The 6,086-nt window shown below is 47.9% G+C and overlaps 1 long non-coding RNA gene across 1 annotated transcript; it reads left to right on the plus strand.

Moving 5' to 3' along the window:
* The first annotated feature begins 463 nt into the window (after window positions 1-463).
* Window positions 464-4,413, plus strand: LOC120402412. The gene is made up of 3 exons (XR_005597225.1): window positions 464-525; window positions 1,022-1,126; window positions 3,894-4,413. It is a non-coding gene; the product is annotated as an uncharacterized LOC120402412 (long non-coding RNA).
* Window positions 4,414-6,086: the final 1,673 nt, after the last annotated feature.

Genomic DNA, 6,086 nt, shown 5'->3' on the forward strand with positions numbered 1-6,086 from the left:
AGGTTACTTCACTTGGGGGATGTAAACAGAATGTGATCCTACCCTGCACAGTAACTTTCCCAAATTGACATTGGGGGGGGGTCCCATATACAGCGTGGTGTTGTTTCACATATCAAATTTATTCTGTTTTAAAAATGAAAGGTTTTCTGTTTAATTCGACAGTCATTGAGTCCTTTATTCACCTTCACCCCCCCGTCCCCCACCTCATACAGAAGTAGCAGCTCTGCATGTGAGATTAGACCCTCATCTACATTGACTGCACCACAATTAAAGGGGGCAGAATTTGTCTGGGCTTACTCAAAGAAGGATAGCTCTGCTTTGGTGGGGGCAGAGGCAGGAGAACTTCAGAAACTGCTGTAAAAAAGGTGCTTGGTGGTCAGCTTTGCAGCAGTGACTCACCGCCCGCCCCCCAGGAATGTGTATAAAGGTACAAAAGCTGGGTGGGGCAAGTCTCTTTGCTCCACGCAGCGAGGAAGTCAGCAGCAATCAGGATTAAGCAGTTTGGCACCAGGGGCACGGAGAAAGGTGAGCTCAGGAAAACAGGGGGCTGTTTTCCCCCCAGCTCCAAGGGCAGGAAAGGGCAGGCAGAGAAAATTTACAAGTTGGGGGTGATTTAGCAAGTAGAGCTTTGCTGCTGCAGTCAGGAGACAGGCTGGCTTCAGGCTCTCAGCATGGGAAACAATCAATGTGCATTGGGAGGGGGAGGCAAAGGCAAGGAAATGTAACTGCTTCAAGTACCACTGAGCAGTTTGCTGCTCAGGTGTCTATACTTTTGCCCAATGGAGCCCAAGGGCTGGAAGGGGACCCAAGGGATACAGTATTGCAGCAGGGGCAGGGGGTGCTCACAAATGCCCTGGGTGGTGTGTTTAATAACTCAGGGCCTAACCCAGGGCAGCCGCATGAACTGAGGGAGGGAAATGACCAAGGGGAAGCGTCCACGCATGTAGTTGGGCGGTCGGTGTGGATTAATGGGGTAGTCAGCAGAGCTGTGCAGCAAATGGTCAGTAAAGTTGTTTCTAAGTTTTCTCCACAGCATTACAGTGCTTCCAAAGGGCACAAGGTCACCTAGAACCAGGAAGCTCTCTTCCACTGAACACAAGGGATGGCAGTAATGCTGATCACAGGGGTGAGTGTGATCTGAACCACACAGAGGTTGGGGATATGGGTGGCAGAGGTGGTATACAGCATCCCAGCCTGGCAAGGGGTGGCAGTTGCAGGGGCCACAGCGAGGTTCAGGGACAGTTGTCAAAAAGTTACTCAGTGAGTTCACCTGAGGGGGACAGGAGTGAGCTGATCGGGGTAGTAAATACTCTGGGTCCAGGAGTGGGAGGTCCAGAAGCCTGGGCAGACCCACCTAGGAGTGGCACCTTCAGTGTGGGCTCTGATGGTATTACACAGCTGCTGCAAGCTAATTTGCAATTACTGCAGCAGATTCAGGCAGCTGTGTGTGTAGGGTCTGCACAGGGTGACAGGGGAGGCCCAACATGGGCTTAAGTTTTGGCAGAAGGCCCCCAGCAAGGGTAGCAAAGCCCATGTTGGGAACGAACCTGTGGGTACATGGGGACTCATCGGCCATCGGGACATGTAACTTCATGGGACATAGTAGAGATTCCTGGGAGGTCTGTAGGGTAGAGGGCTCTGCAGAACTCCCTCCATGCAGACCTGAGTATGGTTATGCCGGGGTGGCTGACCCGATGGGAGTTCACCTACTCAGTACAACTAAATATATCCACGTATTCGCCTCTCAGGATTTTATATTGTCCCTATTGCACAGGGAGGTGACAGACAGTAAACATGGGCAAGGCAAGCAAAATAGCGAACTGCCCAAGAGGCCAAGGGTGCCTAGAACATGAGAAAATTTGGAGGCTACCTTCCTCATCTATGCGGGTGTTATAGTACAGGCCCACCCAGAGAGGAGCTCTGCCTTGTTAAGTACATGGATATAATTAGGCAGGCACACAATATGTTTTGGAGCATGTCCTGGTTTAATTATGATGAGCAGTTTTGATTATGGCAGCAACACAAACTGGGATAAGGTGGGACATACCTCATCACACACTGTGGTTGCAGTGGATGACACTAAGGGTGCCGGGGTTTGTTCATTCCGCAACAAGCTCGGGAGGGGCCCCAGGCATGTAATAGCATTTACTGGACATTTAATGATGGTGGTTGTTTTTGCAACCCCTGTAGATACAGGCATGTTTGCGAGACATGTTTTGGGGCCCATTCAGCCTGTTCTTGCCAGAGCAGAAGGGAAAGATATCAGGGAGGAAACAGGAATGGGGGTGGCACAAGCTTCAACCGCAGGTTTGGCACGGGTGGAACACGGTGTCTGGGACACAGAGCACAAGCTGGGGAGGGAGGGAAAAGTGGGGGTGGTGCAATGGGCATGGGCCCCAATGCCAGTTATGCCGGATGTGTTAAGGGTTCGCCTATGGGATTACCCTAACATGGCAGATGGGGCATATTTGTGGTATGGGGTTACAGCAGGATTTTGGATCCATTTTGTGGGAAATAGAATTCATTTGATGTCAAAAAAAATTTAAAGTCAGTAGCTGGGATGGGACATACTGTTCAAAAAAAATTGCACAAGAATTAAAGGAAGGCAGGATAGCTGGGCCATTTAATCAATTGCCTATAGCACATTTCAGAGTTTCTCCCCTGGGGTTGGTCCCCAAGAAGACCCCAGGGACATACTGATTAATTCATCACCTGTCATACCCGCAAGGTGGCTCTGTTAATGATGGGATAGACCTGGCACTGTGTTCCATACACTATTCCTCCATTGATGAAGTAGTTCGTATTGTTAGGGCATGTGGCCCTGGGGCACTAATGGCTAAATGTGATATCAAGTCTGCTTTCCAACTCCTGCCGGTGCCCCCACTGGACTTTGACCTGTTGGGTTTCTGTTTTGAGGGGCAATTTTATTTTGACAAGGCTATGCCCATGGGCTGTTCAGTATCCTGTGCAGCTTTTGAGAAATTCAGTACAGTGTTGCACTGGGCAGTGGTGCGGTCAGCGGAACTAAACCACATGGTGCATTACTAGGCCCTTCCACTACATTGACCTACCTGGGCATTGAGCTGGACACCAGGGAGGGCATATCTTGGCTCCTTCAGGATAAGCTTCAGGAGCTATCGGGGTTGCTCCAGAGAGCACTGGGGGCTAAAAAACTCAGGCTACAGGAACTGCAATGTATTCTGGGGCACCTGAACTTTGCTTGCAGGGTTGTTGCTCGGGGTGGGCGCAGCAATGGCCAGGCTACACCATTACATACAAGTCACTAGAGAGATGAAGGAGGACTTGGGGGTGTGGGAAAGTTTTCTGAGTCGAGTTAATTGCATATCATTGTGGAGGGAGAAATGGTTATTACAAAGGGGGTTAAAAATCCACTTGGATGCAGCAGGGGGCACAGGTTTGGGGGTGTTTTATAAAGTCAAATGGTGTGCACAAAAATGGCCCGCTGCCTGGACACAAAATGGGGTTGTGAGAGACATGACCTTGGAATTTTTTAGTTGCAGTGGTGATTTGGGGATTGGAGTTGGCTGATAAAAGCGTGTGCTTCTGGTGTGACAACATGACAGTAGTACAGGTTATCAATTGCCAAACTTCCAGATCGCACAGGGCTATGAAGTTGCTAAGGGTGTTTGTTCTACAACGCTTAACCTTCAACATCTGTTTTTCTTCAAAGCACATGCCGGGCATGGATAATGGCATAGCAGACACCTTGTCTCTTTTCCAGTTTGACAGATTTTGCAAGCTTGCATCAGGAGCTAGCAGTAAACTTGAGCAGATGCCGCTGGCTCTCTGGAACCTCGGAATATGATGTGGCAGTGAAAGGGAGATTTTTGGCTCCAGCTTACAAGTTGTTTATTTTGTTTTGTCAATTCCAGGATCCAGGCAAGGGGTCATCTATGTGGCCCACCGTGGAGGGCGGTTGTGGCAGTACCAGGTCAAGAACGATTCAGCTGTTGGTGCCCCTCGACAAACACACATGGGGCAATGGATTCTCTCTCTCCAGTAGGGCTGCTAGGCAACAGGCCATTTGGAGATGTCTGGGAACCCAGCAGGGTTGGAGGGAGGCAGACAAGCAAATTGCTGGTGCCTCCTTGTGGCGGATGTTCAGTGCAGGTACTCCATAGGGAGGGCGGCTAGTGACCAGATAAATGGCCTGGTAAGGGACTTAACAGGAGGTACTGGATAAAGAAACAGAATGGGGGAGGGGGTTCGGGGACTCCATTGATTGGTACGGCAGGGAGCCAACCCACCCACCCCATTCTCATAGCCTTCCTTAACCCTCTTATGAAGCTGGTGGATGGTAAGGTCCAAGCCATGGGTCGGCTGGGGGACCTGGATGGAAACAAAGGGGGACTGGTGGAAGCCCCAGAGAATTGATTTGAATAAGCATGGATTTGCCTGTACTGTACACTTTGTCTGCCGGGTAGTCCCAGACAGCTATATAATAAAGTTGTGGCCTGATTAAAACCCATAACAAGTCTCCTGTCCTTCTTGTGGTGTACCCAGACAATGAATGAAGTTATGGAGTCACTGGGAATTTTGGCAGTAGCTTCAACTGAGCAAAAGTTTCACCAAGTGCCTTTATATAATATCAGGGGTATTTGTACTAGAGTCATATTCTGACGACAATGGTTCTCATTCTCCATTCAGTTTGGGATTGATCTTGCAAGGTGCTGAGCACTCTGGCCCCAATTCAGTTAATCACTTAAGTACACACTCAGCTTTGTAAATTGACTTCAATGTTTTATGATTAAATTTATGCATCTGATAAGGTACCTTGATGAATCAGCACCAAAATCAAAACCCAGTTAAAACCAGTGGAGTTACACTGGTCAAGAAAAAAATAAGTGAAAGGAAAATTAGGTTTTATCTGATAGCCTAAACTGGATTACTGAGTCTCTATAGTCAAATAGCACAGGGGCAGGGCAGGGCCTAGAAGTTTACAAGAGTGTATGTAATATATTGATTATATGAACTTTAAGAACTAGCAAACTTCCCTCTGTGTCTTTATCAGTTGACAGAATTTGTGTGTTTTTTTTTTTATTGAACAGGCTTGACACGCCCTTAGCCTTGGCCAAGTAATTACTAAAATCATCACCAATCCAGCCTTTTTTTAAGCTTTCCAGCCTAAGACTAAATGAGATGGTTTTGCTGTAGGATATTATATCAGCTTTCAGCTTAATGGCGATACAATTTTTTTCCCATTTTTGCAGACTTACTGATTCCTTTTGTGTTCCAGAAAACACCTGTACATACCGCAGACACTCACAGGATAGACATTCCAACGAGAATCTCATGCCATGCCTGCTGAGACCCAGGGACATGGGTAGAATGAAGAGTCCAGGCTAATGTGCATGTAGAGGAATTAATAAAGAGTTAGCACTTAATCTATTGCCACTCTAAGTGGATAAAAAGGTTGAGAGGAGATAGAACAGGGGGCCATGAGAAAGCAAACACTCTTGAGTCAGAGTGGGACAAAAGATCAGGTTAGAGAGCAGCCACCCAAATGTTTACATCCTCTCTGCCCTGCGTTGAATGCAAAATAAATGAATATTCTCAACCCACACTATCTGCCAAAGATAGGAATAAAACAAGTGGGGTGGAGAGGGAGGAGGGTTGAACATCCCAACATATATTTTAAATAGGTTTTCTGGGCTAAAAGACACATTCAACTGAGCACCCGTGGCCAGAGTCCTACAGGACAGACATCTTTTTGGTAGATCGTCTAGAAAAATATGAGGGGTGGAAAACAAGAAGAAACAGCTCCACTGCCTCCTATAGACAAGTGGATCCAAAATCCCAGCATATGTGTCAGATTCCCCAGGCTTTGGACACTGGTCCACAGGGCTCTTCAGAGTTAGTAAGTGCCAACCTGTCACCCACTGATTGCTAACTATTACCAGAATAGGAGCTGAACCTTGATAGAGGACCTCAGTCCTGGGAGCGGATTGGTGGAATGCTAGGGGTTGTGATTCATTCATAACTTCTATTCAAACCTAGCACAGGGGCAGGGCAGGAAGTTGTCTGCATCCTCTGAGATACTTGCTAAGCAGACCTTGCCAGTCTCC

Source organism: Mauremys reevesii, linkage group 3, assembly GCF_016161935.1.
Source record: "Mauremys reevesii isolate NIE-2019 linkage group 3, ASM1616193v1, whole genome shotgun sequence".
NCBI lineage: Eukaryota > Metazoa > Chordata > Testudines > Geoemydidae > Mauremys > Mauremys reevesii.